Source organism: Hyla sarda, chromosome 5 (genome assembly GCF_029499605.1).
Source record: "Hyla sarda isolate aHylSar1 chromosome 5, aHylSar1.hap1, whole genome shotgun sequence".
Classification (NCBI taxonomy): Eukaryota; Metazoa; Chordata; class Amphibia; order Anura; family Hylidae; genus Hyla; species Hyla sarda.
Genome location: NC_079193.1, coordinates 188,483,583 through 188,499,860, shown reverse-complemented (window position 1 = coordinate 188,499,860; position 16,278 = coordinate 188,483,583). Strand labels below are relative to the sequence as shown.

General features: G+C 43.5%; 1 long non-coding RNA gene across 1 annotated transcript in view; it reads left to right on the top strand.

Moving 5' to 3' along the window:
- The window catches only part of LOC130272619 (uncharacterized), a 62,150-nt gene extending 46,105 nt beyond the window's left edge, over positions 1-16,045 (top strand). Inside the window, exons 2-4 of the long non-coding RNA XR_008843648.1 lie at positions 13,321-13,511; positions 14,045-14,174; positions 15,847-16,045. This is a non-coding gene — a long non-coding RNA (uncharacterized LOC130272619). The remainder of the gene's footprint in view (positions 1-13,320; positions 13,512-14,044; positions 14,175-15,846) is intronic.
- Positions 16,046-16,278: the final 233 nt, after the last annotated feature.

Here is a 16,278-nt window from a genome sequence, read left to right as displayed (position 1 = left end):
TTTCGATAATACTTGGTCATATTTTACTTATATGTCCACTTAAAATATAAGATAGTTAATTTAACCCTTAAATACCCCTATTTGTGAGGGTCAGGGTTTTTGTTTAAAGTCCCATGCAAATCAATGTGAAATGTATGTTCCCACATAACTTCAGTACGGCTGGAGATATTTCAATAATACCTGGTACATATAATACTTATATGTCAAATAAAAAAATATGATAGTTAAATTAACCCTTACCTACACCCTTACATAAAAGATGGGTTTTTGTTTCAAGTCCCATGCGAGTATATGGGACTTCCAGTACCTTACTCCACAAGCTCCACTCTGCATCTCCTGGTGAATAAGTCAATCCGGCTTGCAAGCCACACCCCATCTCACAAAGAGAGGAGGTCGGCATAGGAGGTCGGGATAGGAGGTCAAGATATGAGGATGGGATATGAGGTCAGGATATGAGGACGGGATATGAGATCAAGATAGGAGGACGGGATAGGAAGTCAGGATATGAGGACTTGATATGAGGTCGGGATAGGAGGTCGGGATAGGAGGTCGAGATATGAGGTCAGGATATGGGGACGGGATATGAGGATAGGTTATGAGGTCGAGACAGGAGGATGGGATAGGAGGTCTGGATATAAGGTCGGGATCAGATGATGGGATATGAGGTCGGGATATGAGGACGGGATATGAGGACGAGATGTGAGGACAGGATATGAGGACGGAATATGAGGTCGAGATATGAGGATGGGATATGAGGTTGAGATATGAGGAAGGGATAGGAGGACGGGATAGGAGGACGGGATAGGAGGTCAGGATATGAGGTCGAGATATGAGGTCTGCATATGAGGACGGGATAGGAGGTCGAGATATGAGGACGGATAGGAGGTTGAGATATGAGGTCGGGATATGAGGATGGGATATAAGGATGGGATATGAAGACGGGATATAAGGTCGGGATATGAGGACGGGATATGAGGATGGGATATGAGGTCGGGATATGAAGTTGAGATATGAGGATGGGAAATGGGGTCGGGATATGGAGTTGGGATATGACAAAAATATATGAGCATGGGATATAGCTTCATCCTTTGTTGATTTTCCTCCCCAACAAGGATGAGGAAGGAAAAAACGGACAACGCCGGGTACTCAGCTAGTGATTTATTAATATGGCACAGAACACATAAACTATCACATGAAGGGAAGTTGTTTGAAAGGACAGTGACAATTGAAGAATTGCGCTTTAGCACGGAGAACCACCAAGCTACTGAGCCCATGTCTGGACTGGACTTTTCTGTTCTATAATTCTACACAGTATACAGTACATTGGGAAGTCTTGACACTATAAAGAACACTACATGCAACACAGTGTTCCTTTTTCATGAGCAAGCTGCCTGTCTGCCAAACTAAAGAAAAGTGATAAAACATTCTATTTAAAATAAAAGAATTTTAAACTTGGCAAACTTCATGATCACTCTTCTATGTCTGTTTATGGAACATCAAATTATAAAAGTAGCAAATTACTTTTGAACAGGCATGGAACAAGAGTTGGTGCTCAAGACAGCAACCTTAAAGGGGCACTGCGGTGGAAAACAATAATTTTTTTTAATCAACTGGTGCCAGAAAGTTAAACAGATTTGTAAATTACTTCTATTTAAAAATTGTAATCCTTCCAGCACTTATTAGCTGCTGTATGCTTCACAGGAAGTTATTTTCTTTTTGAATTTCTTTTCAGTCTGACCACAATGCTCTCTGCTGACACCTCTGTCCATGTCAGCAATTCTCCAGAGCAGGCGCAAATCCACATAGCAAACTTATACTGCTCTTGACAGTTACGGACACAGACATAGATGTCAGCAGAGAGCACTGTGGTCAGACAGAAAAGAACAACTCAACTCCCTCTGGAGCCCACAGCAGCTGATAAGTGCTGGAAGGATTAAGATTTTTAAATAGAAGTCATTTACAAATCTGTATAACTTTCTGGCACTTTCTGGAGTACCCCTTTAAAATGCACCCCCTGGATCTGAAATTCAACATGAAAGCTAACAGACCACTAACCACTATGATCCTTAATTTCCCAAGTAAAATGTATGTTTAACTGTACTATACACATATGTCACATATGTATCTACGCAGCTATTGAAAATGTATTCCTGTGCTATAAGCTCTGTTAGGGGCAGATTTTCATAAGCCATTGCTTGTTTAAAAATAGTGGTCGCCTTTAACCTGGGAATTTTACATAGATGGAGACAGATAACACATGCTATGCAAACTTTGATGAATTTTTGCGCTGCATACTCTCCTGGGTGTCTTCAGTCTATGTCTCTTGTACCACTCCTTCACATCAACCTTGTATTAGTATTTAGCTGCATCTACAGTTTGTCAGAAATGTACGAAGACCTACAGGATCGCTAATATAAAGAAAAGGAGCACAAGGTGAACAATGAAGAACAAATACACAGCAAATAAAGGGTAAAAAAAAAAACCTTAGGGATCATCTAATAACCATGTATGAACATATAAAGGTTCAGTACAGATATGATTCACTGTAAGACTGCAATCAATTACAAAGGGAAATACAGACTTTTTTTCAAAGTAATAATGGGATTAAAACAGGTGCTGAATGTCGGGTTAGACATTCAGACAAGTTATTACTAGCAATACAAAACATTTCATGGCAAGACCACGTAGTCGGTGTAACACTCACGTTTCAGAAGACAGGAACCCCGGTGGATGTGGATCCGCTGGACCTGTGTGGCAAATGTCTCGGACCGTACCAGGGCGTGGAATCTAAGGTGCTGCTGGTTTTCACCAGAGCCCGCCGCAAAGCGGGATGGACTTGCTGCGGCAGGCGGCACCCAGGTCTATACCCCTGGCACTGCTTGACCACACAGGCGGCTGAGGAGATGCGAGGCACAGGAGGGATAAGACAGCTCAGTCAGGAAAGCAGAAGGTCAGGGAAGGCAGCACAGTAGCGTAGTCAGGAACTTAGCAAATGGTCATTAGGCAGAGGGCAAGGAGCAAGGTCAGGTCACAGAGCAAAGGATCAGATACACGGCAAGACAATGACAGGAATGTTTTCTCTCAGGCTTAAGGCAACAAAGATCCAGCAGGGAAGTGAGGAGGGTGGAGGAATTTATCAATGAGCCACAGGTGAATTACACTAATGAGCGCACTGGCCCTTTAAATCTTAAAGCTCCAGCGCGCGTGCGCCCTAGGGGATGGGGACATGCGTGCTGGAGCAGAGAGACAGAGGCGGGGACAGGAGAAGCACCAGGTGAGTGACGGAACGTCCTGCGATGCGAGTCCCAGCCCCACCGGCAACAGCAGGTAACAGGACCATGCGCTCACGGCCAGCATGTGTGGCTGGAGCGCATAATGTAACAGTACCCCCCCTTTGGTCTCCCCCTCCTTTTACGAGTCAGAAAACCTGAGAAGGTCATGGTCCAGGATATTCTCCTCAGGCTCCCAAGATATCTCCTCAGAACCGTAACTCTTCCAGTTTACCAGAAAAAAATTGTTTACCTTTCACAGTTTTTGTTGCAAGAATTTCTCTAACCTTGAAGATGTCAGAAGAGCCGGAGACAGGTTTGGGGACAAGATCTGTCTTAGAAAACTGGTTTATGACAAGAGGCTTGAGGAGAGGGACGTGGAAGGAATTGGGAATACGTAATGTAGCAGGTAGACAGAGTTTGTAGGAGACAGGGTTGATTTTTTGTAGAATCTGGAAGCGACCAAGGTAGCGAGGACCGAGCTTGTAACAGGGTATCTTGAAGCGGATGTACTTGGAAGAAAGCCACACCATGTCACCAGGAGAGAAGGACGGAGGAGGTCTTCTACTTTTATCCGCTTGCACCTTCATGCGTGAAGAAGCCTGGGATAACGACTGTCGGGTCTGTTGCTAGATGGTAGAGAAGTCACGGACCAGCTCATATACAGCAGGCACACTGGAGGAAACTGGGAAAGGAAGAGGAGGATGGGGATGGAGTCTGTAGACAACAAAAAAGGGGGACGACCTTGTGGACTCGGAATCCTAATGATTATATGAGAATTCAGCCAAGGGGAGAATGTCGACCCAATCGTCTCAGCGAGCTGAAACATAAGTCTCCAGGATTTGATTAACCCTCTCCACCTGACCGTTGGACTGAGGGTGGTAGGCAGAGGAGAAGTCCAGATTGATGTCCAGACGGTTACAAAGGGCTCGCCAGAACTTAGAGACAAACTGCACACCTTGATCTGAAACGATATGCTGAGGAAGACCATGTAAACAAAATTCAATCGGTCTGGCTTCAAGGAGAACGCCAGCTCCACGTGGCGCAGGATACAAAACGAATGGAGATCAGATAAAATCAAAGTAGTTTATTTCACAAGATGCAACACGTTTCGCTGCAGGAAAGCAGCTTCATCAGGCAGTACTTCGCCAGTTGCGGGGCAGAAGGAAGACCTGGTAGAGGAATGAAATGAGCCATCTTGGAAAACCGATTTACAACAACCCAGATGACAGTGTTATTATGAGATGGTGGCAAATCGGTGATGAAATCCATGGCGATATGGGACCAGGGAGTTTCCTGAATGGGTAAAGGCTGTAAGAGTCCTGCAGGTCTCTGTCGAGGAGTTTTGTCATGGACACAAGTTACACAGGAACGGACAAAATCAGAAACACCATTCAAGATGTGGCCACCAGTAGAGTCGGGAGATAAGAAGTAGAGTCTTGCGTATTCCAGGATGTCCTGCTGTCAAGGAAGAATGACCCCATTTCAGGACCTTACATCTGAATCTGGCAGGCAGAAAGGATTTTCCCAGAGGAACTTGCCGGAGCGGCAGGAATCAAACGGTCAGGAGGAATAATATGCCTAGGCGTGGAGTCCAAACCAATGATGTCAGAGGACCTGGAGAGAGCATCAGCCCTGATGTTCTTGTCTGCTGGACGGAAGTGAATGAAGAAGTTGAACCCAGAAAAGAACAGGGACCACCTTGCCTGGCGGGGGTTCAAACGCTGAGCTGACTGAAGGTATAGAAGATTTTTATGGTCGGAGTAGATGCTGACCGGATGAGAAGAACCTTCCAATAAATGTCGCCATTCCTCCAAAGCTAGCTTGAGGAGGAGTTCACGATCTCTAATGGAGTAATTCCTCTCAGCAGGAGAGAAGATCTTGGAGAAGAACCCACAAGTTACAGTATTGCCCTTTGCGTTTTTCTGAGTAAGAACTGCACCCGCTCCAATAGATGAGGCATCAACCTCCAAAGCAAAGGGCCTCTTCGGATCAGGTCTTGTAAGCACGGGATCAAAGGCAAATGCAGACTTTAAACGGGAGAAGGCCTCTTCAGACTCTTGAGGCCAAGACTTAGGATTAGATGCCTTCTTAGTGAGAGCCACAATTGGAGCAACCAAGGATGAAAAATGTGGGATGAATTGATGATAATAGTTTGCGAATCCCAGAAATCGTTGAATAGCATGTAGGCCCGAAGGACGAGGCCAATTCAATACTGCAGACAATTACTCTGGATCCATCTGCAGGCCCTGATGAGAGACAATGTAGCTAAGAAACTGAAGACTAGATTTCTCAAACAGGCATTTCTCCAATTTGGCATAGAGATGATTTTTCCGTAGTTGCTGAAGAACCAGACGAACATGAGTACGATGCTACTCTAAGTTGGAAGAGAAGATCAGGATGTAATCTGGGTATACGACAACACAGGTGTAGAGAAGATCACGGAAAATATAATTAACAATCTCTTGAAAAACGGCTGGAGCATTGCAGAGACCAAAAGCCATTACGAGATACTCAAAATATCCGTCACGAGCATTGAAGGTCATTTTCCATCTCCCGGATACAAATGAGGTTATATGCTCCATGTAAGTCCAACTTGGAGAAGACCTTGGCACCACGTAGACGGTCAAAAAGTTCTGAGATGAGAGTAGAGGGTAACGGTTCTTGACCATAATTTTGTTAAGTCCCCTGTGAGCCATCCTTCTTCCCTACAAAGAAGAAACCAGCTCCAGCAGGAGAAGAGGACTTACAGATAAATCCCCTTTGGAGATTCTCCTGGATATACTCAGCCATGGCTTTGGTCTCAGGAACCAATATAGGGTATATCCTTTCATGAGGAGGAGTGGTACCAGGCAGAAGATCAATAGGGCAGTCATAAAGACGATGAGGAGGCAGAGATTCAGCCTATTTCTTAAAAGGAAATCTTGGTAAGGTGGTGGCAGGCCAGGTAAAGGAGGAAGATGAGAAAATACTTTAGGATGAACTGGTTGGAGGCAAAGATTTTGACAGGATTGTCTCCAACAAATAATCTCTCCAGTTCTCCAATCCAGATGCGGAGAATGGCGTTGCAACCAAGGAAGACCAAGAAGAATCTCTGAAGTACAGTGTGGTAGAACATAGAATTCAATTTTTCTTTGTGCAATACTCCTACTTGCATGACAACAGATTCAGTACGGAAGTGAACCATACAGTTCAGATTTTGTCCATTAACAGAGGAGATGAACAAGGGCTTGGCAAGTTGAATAAGGGGAAGATGATACTTGTGGACCAAAGAAGCATCAATAAAGTCACCTGCTGATCCAGAATCCAAAAATCCTGTAGTGCTGAAGGAAGACTTGGCTGAAGCGAAGACTTGTACAGAAATAGTTAAGCGTGGAGAGGTAGTATTCACACCCAGGGACGCCTCTCCCACAAACCCTAGGTGCGAGCGTTTCTTGGACGCTGTGGGCGAACTGTACACTCCTTGAGGAAGTGCTACAGGCTAGCACAATAAAAGCACAAATTCTCCCTACGTCGTTTTGACCTCTTCTGTTACTTAAGACGAGAACGATCCACTTGCATAGCCCCTGCGGCAAGAGCTGCAGGAAACAGAAGAGGTGGACGTTGAAACACGAGCGCGAGATGAGGATATATCCTTGTTCAAACAGGTTCCCTCTCTAAGCACAGTTCCTCCTGTCTCTCAGCAAAACGCACATCAATGCGAGTAGCCAAGTGCAGAAGTTCTGTCAAAGAGGATAGAGGATCATGTGCTGTGAGGGCATCTTTAATGCTGATTGACAGTCCTTTTTTGAATGTGACACACAAAGCCTCATCATTCCATGCAAGTTCTGAGGCAAGAGTGAATTGAACTGCGTAGTCACCAACGGAACCTTGACAGAGGTTCAGCAAAGCCGTCTCAGCAGAAGAGGCACGTGCGGGTTCCTCAATGACACTGCGAAATTCTGCCAAGAAGTCTGACAAATTGGAGGACACCGGATCACCACGGTCCCAAAGGGGTGTAGCCCAGGCCAGGGCTTTTCCAGACAGTAGATAGATGACAAAGGCCACCTTACCACGTTCCATCGGAAACAGTTCAGATATGAGCTCCAAGTGCATGGAGCACTGTGTAACGAAGCCTCTGCATGACTTGGAATCCCCATCATACTTGAAAGGTAACGGCAGACGTAGCTGGGAGCCAGAAAACACTGCATGAACCGTAGGTGGGAGTGGGCCAGGTTGCGGTACCTGCTGCTGATGTAAGGCCAAAAGCTGTTGCATCATAGCAGAAAGTTGAGAAAGTTACTGCGCCTGTAGGGCCAACTGCTGCGACTGACGTACCACAACGGAGGGAAGATCTGAGACTTCAGGCAGGGGTACCTCAGCGGGATGCATTACTGTTACACTCACGTTTCAGAAGACAGTAACCCCGGTGGATGTGGATCCGCTGGACCTGTGTGGCAGATGGCTTGGACCATACCAGGGAGCGGAATCTAAGGTCACTACCCCTGGCACGGCTCAACCACACAGGCGGCGGACGAGATGCGAGGCACAGGAGGGATAAACAGCTTGTAGTCAGGATAGCAGAACGTCAGGGCAGGTGTCACAGTAGCATAGTCAGGAACTTGGCAAATGGTCAGTAGACAGGCGGCAAGGAGCAATGTCAGGTCACAGAGCAAAGGATAAGATACATGGCAAGGCAATAACAGGAATGCTTTCTCTCAGGCTCAAGGCAACAAAGTTCCGGCAGGGAAGTGAGGAGTTTGGAGGAATTTATCAATGAGCCACAGGTGAATTAAACTAATGAGCGCACTGGCCCATTAAATCTTAAAGCTCCGGCGCGTGCGCGCCCTAGGGGACGGGGACACGTGCGCCGGAGCAGAGAGGCAGAGGCGGGGGCAGGAGAAGCACCAGGTGAGTGACGGACTGGGGCTCGCATGTGGGCGCATAACTTAACAATCGGGCCTAATAAAGCCTTCTTGCTGCGAAATGCATCGCATTGTGGGTGATAAGCATGCCTCAATGTCTAACATGAGGAGCTCCCAGCCCCTGTTTTAATCGCATCATTACTTGGAGGAAGAGTCTGGATTGCTATACAATTGTTGTTTGCCATTCTGCAGGGATTTCCATCTATCTGTTGTATGTTGTCCAATGTTGTACCTGGTCTGCACAACCACCTCTAATGAGCGCAATATTCACATTAAGCGTTTGCATTTTTAGATGTTATTGTCACATATGGGCAGGGAACAGTTTACTCTGGCTTTCACCCAGATCCACTGTCGCAATAAATGGCGATTCCGCAACTTGGGGCCAGTCCCTGCTCCAGACTAAGTGCAGGGGTGTCGCACGTCAAAATAATAAACAATACACAATACATTACAGGTCAGAGAGAAACGGTAGAGAAACAATGGATTAACATGTACAAGATACAAAACACAGAGGGAAACAATGATAGAATTGTAAGCAAGCAGGTTCCAATAGCCAACAGAACTACAAAAGTGCCAAATAGTCAGACAAAGGGTTAAACGAATATCAAAGTCTAAGATTTAGAATACAGAATAACATGCAGTAGTAAGCTAGCTGGAAAGTACACTCTTTCACAAGCAAGGTCAGAGTGGCAACTGAAAGCATAAAATGCCAGGCTCAGCAGAATGTAGACGCCAAGGTGACACCCCATTGGTCAGTGTTCCACAAGACAGGATTGCCTCATCATCAATAAGTATATATTATACCATTCCCATGCACCAGTCCCACAATCTTGTGTCCAAATCTACATGTCGAGAGGCGTAACTTGTACCTTCTGGGCCCCGATGCATAAACTGCAACAGGGTCCCTTGGGCCGATTATAATACTGTTCTCTTATGGGTCAGATGGGCTTTCGGGCCCCCCTAGGCACTAGGGCCCTGATATGACTGCTACCTTTGCATCTCCTATAGCTACGCCCCTACACATGTCCTCTATATCCAAAATACCTACTTCTGCAAAATCTTAAATGGTAAATGCAGTACTAACAAGTCTTACACATATGCCAGACCTACACCAGAACCACCTGGAGCCCCAGTATGTTACCTCACTATGTTATTCTTTTTTCTCTTTATGAGCCTCTTCTTTTTCCCTTTTACTAAATCTACACTGATCTAGGAAATTAAATTCAAATACAGTTTTGCTGTAACTTGTATTCCTGTTTAGTTGAATCGTTTCATTTTATCTCAATACCTGTTTCATTAAAACAGGTTTTATACACCTTCCTTTACGATTAATGTTCTTTAAATAACCTTTAATCACGCTTGTAGACTTTTTACCCGTTTACGTTGCTTCTCATCAATTTATGTTTTCGCGGTTGTCAGGCAGGCATCAAAGTATAAAATGCTTCTTTGTTTTATGTCTGCTGGGACCTGAACAGAAACACTTTGCACATATTACGGCATTACAAATACATTTAAAAGTGAAATTTTAGCATATAAAATTTTACTACCCAGGACACAGCATCAATTTCAAAGTGATTTCATGAATATATGAAAGCATTCCTGCCTCAGAATTACAGCCACTTTTTAGTTTTACTGTAAAATGACCATGCAATTGATTATTAAAAAGGACATTTATGTTAACTGGTTTATTAAAAAATATGCAATAAATGCAGTTACCCTTTAGTTTTTATGGAAAATCGTACCAAAAGGCTAACAGGTAGATCGTGGTCATAGTATTGATTGTAGCACTTTTTCCATTATATATCACATTTCATACCCAGTCCAGTATATTAGAGCTAAATATTTGACTACATTTTTTTTATTATCTTTCAAATAAAGTCTTATGCAAAGGTTTAGGTACTCCTGACAATTTCCATGATTTTCATTTATTAATAATTGGGTGTTTGGATCAAATATCTGAAAGACACAATAATATTTCAGTAGTGAAATAAGGTCCTTTGGATGAACAGAAAATGTGCAATCTGCACCAAACGAAAATAGATACATACCGGTGCATACATTTTGACACCCCAACAGAAATATCTGTTTAGCTGAGCAGCCTTTAGCAGAAATAACGGCCTCTAGACACTTCCTATAGACTGTAATGGGTGTCTGGAATATAGATGAAGGTATTTTAAACTATTCCTCCTTACAAAACATCTCTAGTTCAGTTAGGTTTGATGGACAGTCCGCTTCATATCGCACCACAGATTGTCAATGATATTCAGGTCTGGGGAGTAGGATGGCCATTCCAGAACATTGTACTTGTTCCTCTGCATAAATGCCAGAGTAAATTTTGAGCAATGTTTTGGGTCGTTGTCTTGTTAAGAAAAATATCTAACCCCGGGGTAATTTCAACTTTGTGACTGATTCCTCTACATTATTTTCAGGTATCTGCTGATATTGAGCACAATCCATGCAAACCTCAACTATAACAAGACTCCCAGTATCGACACTGCCCACACAGCCCCACAGCATGATGGAACCCCCACCAAATTTTACTTTGGGGAGCAAGTGTTTGTCTTTGAACGCTGTATTCTTTTGACGCCATGCAGAATGCCCCTTGTTATGACCAAATAACTACAACTTTATTTCATCAGTCCACAGCACCTTCTTCCAAAATGAAGCTGGCTTTTCCAAATGTGTGTTTGCATACAGTGGGGATCAAAAGTTTGGGCACCCCAGATAAAAATGTGTATTCGTGTGCATAAAGAAGCCAAGGAAAGATGGAAAAATCTCCAAAAGGCAACACATTACAGATTAGACATTCTTATAATATGTCAACAAAAGTAAAATTTTATTTCCATCATTTACACTTTCAAAATAACAGAAAACAAAAAAATGGCGTCTACAAAAGTTTGGGCACCCTGCAGAGTTAATATCTTGTACTGCCCCCTTTGGCAAGTATCACAGCTTGTAAACGCTTTTTGTAGCCAGCCAAGAGTCTTTCAATTCTTTTTTGAGGTATCTTTGTCCATTCTTCCTTACAAAAGTCTTCCAGTTCTTTGAGATTTCTGGGCTGTCTGTCATGCACTGCTCTTTTAAGGTCTATCCATAGATTTTCAATTATGTTGAGGTCAGGAGATTGTGAAGGCCATGGCAAGACCTTCAGTTTACGCCTCTTAATGTAATCCCTCGTGGATTTCGAGGTGTGTTTAGGATCATTTGTAGAAGCTATCCTCTCTTTAACTTTTTTCCTCTCTTTAACAGCTTTTTCACAGATGGCATCAAGTTAGCATCCAAAATTTGCTGAAATATTATTGAATCAATTTTTCCATCTACTCGTGAGATGTTCCCTGTGCCACAGGCTTCGATACAACCCCAAAGCATGATTGATCCACCCCCATGCTTAACAGTTGGACAGAGGTTATTTTCAATAAATTATGTTCCCTTTCTTCTCCAAACGTACCTTTGCTCATTCAGGCCAAATAAGTTAAATTTTAACTTCATCGGTCCACAGGAATTGTTTCCAAAATGCATCAGGCTTGTCTATATGTTCATTTGCAGAGTTCAAATGCTGATTTTTGTGGTGAAGACATAGAAGAGGTTTTCTTCTGATGACTCTTCCATGAAGACCATATTTGTACAAGTATCTCTTTATAGTGGAATAGTGTACCACAACTCCAGTGTCTTCCAGATCTTTCTGGACGGATTGTGCAGTCAAATGTGGGTTTTGAATTGTTTTTCTCACAATCCTGCGAGCTGTTCTGTCTGATATTTTTTTTAGTCCTCCAGATCTTGCTTTAACTTCCACTGTTCCTGATGACTGCCATTTCTAAATTACATTCTGAACAGATGATATTGACATCGAAAAACGTTTTGCTATCTTCTTATAGCCTTCTCCAGCTTTGTGAGCGTCAACTATTTTCAGTTTCAAATTTCTAGACAACTGTTTAGAAGAACCCATTGTGCTGATTGTTGGGGCAAGGTCAGATGAGTCTGGGCATTTAAAACCTTTGAGATTGACATCACCTGGTCTTCCCAAATGATGATTGAGAACAATCCATGACACTGGCAGGTCTCAGCTTTGCAAAGGGGGCAGTGCATGCTATAAATTCTGCAGGGTGCCCAAACTTTAGCATTTTTTTGTTTTCTGTTATTTTGATTATTTATTCTTTATGCACATTAATACAAATTTTAACCTGGGGTGCCCAAACATTTAATCCCCACTGTACCTCAAGCAACTCTGTTGCATGTGGCATGTGTACAGAAATGGCTTCTTCCGCGTTACTCTTCCATACAGCTTGTGAAAAGTGTGCTGTTGTTGAATAATGCACAGTGACACCATCTGCAGGAAGATGTTGTAGGTCTTTGGAGGTGATCTTAGGGCTGTTTTTGACTGTTCTCACCATCCTTCGACTTTGCCTCTGCGATATTTTAATTGACCTGATACTTCTGGCCACTGCAATAGCTTTTTGTAGCCTTCTTCTAAACCATAATGTTGAACAATCTTTGTTTTCAGGTCATTTGAGAGTTGTTTTAATGCCCCCATGTTGACACTTTTTAGAGGGAGTCAAAGAGAACAACAACTTGCCATTGGTCACCTTAAATACCTTTTCTCATGATTGGATGCACCTGTCTGTGAAGCTTAATGAGCCACAAAACCAACTGTCTGTTCCAATAAATCAATGCTCGGTAGTTACAGGTATTTACCTAAACAAAATGACAAGGGGACACAAATTTATGCACCTAGATACTTTCATTTTGATGCAGATTGCACATTTTTTGTTCATCCAATAAACCTCATTTAGCTACTGAAATATTATTGTGTCTTTCAGAAATTAAGTTGCTGATCCAAACACCCAATTATTGTACATGAAAATCATGGAAATTGTCAAGGGTGCCTAAACTTTTACATACTACTTTATATTATTAAGGTGTTATGAACCAATTTACCTGCTGCTTTGTGAGGGGTACCTGTTATCTTGAGATACCTCCTGCTGCCTTGCAGTCCCAGTCCTGTCACTGTGTGTGCTCCTCTGGACCGCGAGCCCAGCCAGCCTGGCTCCTGCAGTCAGTGGGAAAGTGTGGTGCATGCCTCCGTCTTCTTCTCCCTTCAGCTGAGGCTCCTGGTGACTTTTTGTGTCCCTCTCTTCTCCCTGGTTTAGGTGTGTGAGCTCTGCTGCTGCTCCCTGCTGTCTCTTCTTCCCTGCTCAGCATGACCATCACCACATGGGAGGTGCCATTTCGAGAGGGATCTCGGCCAGCAATTCAGGCTGCAATGAGCTGTGTGTGTCGCTTCCCAGGTGGCTCCTCTTTTTTCTGATAACAACAGAAGTCTGATCCACTGAGGGACAGAGTGAGTGTGGTGAGGCTATACCTTACATTAACTCTTCCAGAAGAGTCCTGAGGAGCAACCAGCTAAGTGTCTTTTCAGGTCCCTGCCTCTGACACCCTTGCACTTGGGGTCCTGTTGTACCTTGCCCTTCAGCTCCAGACTGGTTTGTATTTTTTAGGATCTAGGTCTGAATTTGTAGCTCTGTTTAGTGTTAGAGAGGGAGTTATAATGGATTTAATTTTCTGCTTAAAGATAGGCAGCCATTTATTGGCTGCCTATCTTTTGCAAATGGGTACTCTCAAGGTCGTTAGTTGGAATGTTAACTTGAAATTTAAGCAGGCTCTCTGTTTCGATTTTGTCAAGAAAAACTTACCACACATTATCTGCTTGCAGGAGACCCATGTAACAGGGCAGAAGGTTTATACTTGCTTATTTACATTGTGTTATTTAATATTTTTCTAATATCCAAATGCCTCCTCCTTTCACTCTGTCCCTCTTGAAGTTACTAATGACTAAACTTGCCTCTCTCCCCTCTGCTTCTGTCATGTTTATAGGTGACTTCAACGCTGTGCCTAATACGGTTTCATATTGCACGAACGGCGCTGATCTTGCCTCTCATCACCTTGCTATGTGGTTTTCAGCTATGGGCCTGCAGGATGTCTGGCATTGGAAATATTCAACCAGGTATTCTTATTTCTTGGTTTACAAAACTTTCTCAAGAATAAACATAGCTTTAGCTTCTTCTGACTTTTTGCCTATGGTATGTGAAGTTAAGTGTACTAAGAGAGAGATTTAAGTCCACTCTGCCCTGATTTTTACATTAAGTCTTGGCCCTTTCCTTCTTCTACGTTGTGGCACATGCACCCTGGGTGGCTGGCATCCATAGCAGTGTCTGAGGCCCTTAAATTATTTCACGATAGCTACTGGGAGTATAATGGTACCCACCCTGACTCATTGGCACAAGAGAATGCGTACAAAGCCATGATAAAAGGGGCTTTAATTGCTGGCAATGTGAGTCAGAGGGCTATCTATCGAGACTGGGAGTTGGCTCTCAAAAGGGAGGTGCAGCTTACGGAGGCGAGGATCTCAGAGATCGCACATCGGAACCAGGGCTTGGGTTAAATCGCAAGAGGGCTCTTTCAATCAAGGAAAAGCAGCAGGTACAAAAAAGGGTGCAGACAGGGAGGCAGTCTTATTTGAGTTTGAGATAAGAATGGTATCCTTTTGGTATACATTGCTAAAGCAAGTCAACCTTTTACTTTCATCCCATGTACTAAAGAACGAGTGTTCACTGCCCCTTCTGACATTAAAGGGGTATTCCAGGCCAAAACTTTTTTTTATATATCAACTGGCTGTGGAAAGTTAAACAGATTTGTAAATTACTTTATTAAAAATCTTAATCCTTCCAATAGTTATTAGCTTCTGAAGTTGAGTTGCTGTTTTCTGTCTAACGGCTTTCTGATGACTCACGTCCCGGGAGCTGTGCAGTTCCTATGGGGATATTCTCCCATCATGCACAGCTCCCGGGACGTGACATCATCATTGAGCAGTTAGACAGAAAACTTCAGAAGCTAATAACTATTGGAAGGATTAAGATTTTTTAATAGAAGTAATTTACAAATCTGTTTAACTTTCCGGAGCCAGTTGATATATAAAAAAAAGTTTTTGCCTGGAATACCCCTTTAACTGGGTTTTTCAGGACTTCTACAGGAATCTGTATTCCTCCCAAGAGAGTTTTCCTCTTTCTTCTGCACTCTCCCTCCTACTCCACTAAAGGAGGTTCAAGCTAATGCATTTAATGCCCCTCTGGAGTGGAGATTGAGAAAGCCATCCGTGACATACCAAGGAAGCTTCCAGGACTGGATGGCCCTCTGAGGTTTCATGAGTTTCATGGTACGGCTGTTGTATGCTGTACCAATTTAAATATTTTAAGGCCCTTTTGCTAAGGCAGGGGCATGTTGCCCCAATGTTACCCATGGTGCTCTGGATGAAAAAACAATGGTGGCACTCAGGTGTATTTCGTTGATGCAGAGCAGCCTTTGTTGGCAGTTTCACCTACTTGACTCCGTTGGCTCCATCTTGGCTAAATATTCATTGATGCTTCTGTCTGTGCATTACCAACTCCCATTGTCCATTCCAGTGCCGCCTAAAGGTGGTCAAACAGTTTAGGTACCTGAGGGTTGAGGTGACTGCTGATGTTACCACCTACATCCCCCTTAACTTAGAACCTCTCCTTGCTAAACCTTAGTAGCAGCCTCAGACTTTTTCTAATCTCCCTTTATCATTAATGAGTAAAGATAGTGTATATTCACAAATGTTAATACATTTTTATGTCTCCCTTTCAATGCCCTCCAAGGAGCCCTGGCTGCCGTCGGACCTATAGCCGATGCCTAATGGACAATTGTTTCCTATTTACTCTCGGACTTTTTACTGTTTTTGTCTGAGAGCATATTGTTTGCACTTTTTGCAGTATACCTCTCGCTGTTGCATACATGTTGTTCAATGTTCTTGTTGTTATGCAAAATGTCAAAAATAAAAAATAAAAAAATAATTATTTGCCAGAAAATATGTGCACCAGTGCACTTTTCTTTGTTGCCCCTTTACGACAGAGGACCCAGGTCCCCTTTCTCAAGATTGCATGGGTCTTAGCAGTCGGACCTGTGGTAGCCCTTGGGGGGTGTATGGTAGTGGTGGTATGGTATATGAGGGGTTAATGTTAACCCTATAGTTCGTGATGCCAGGCTGAGGGCTGGTATGCTGAATCAATGTTCCGGCCTATCGCCGCCCT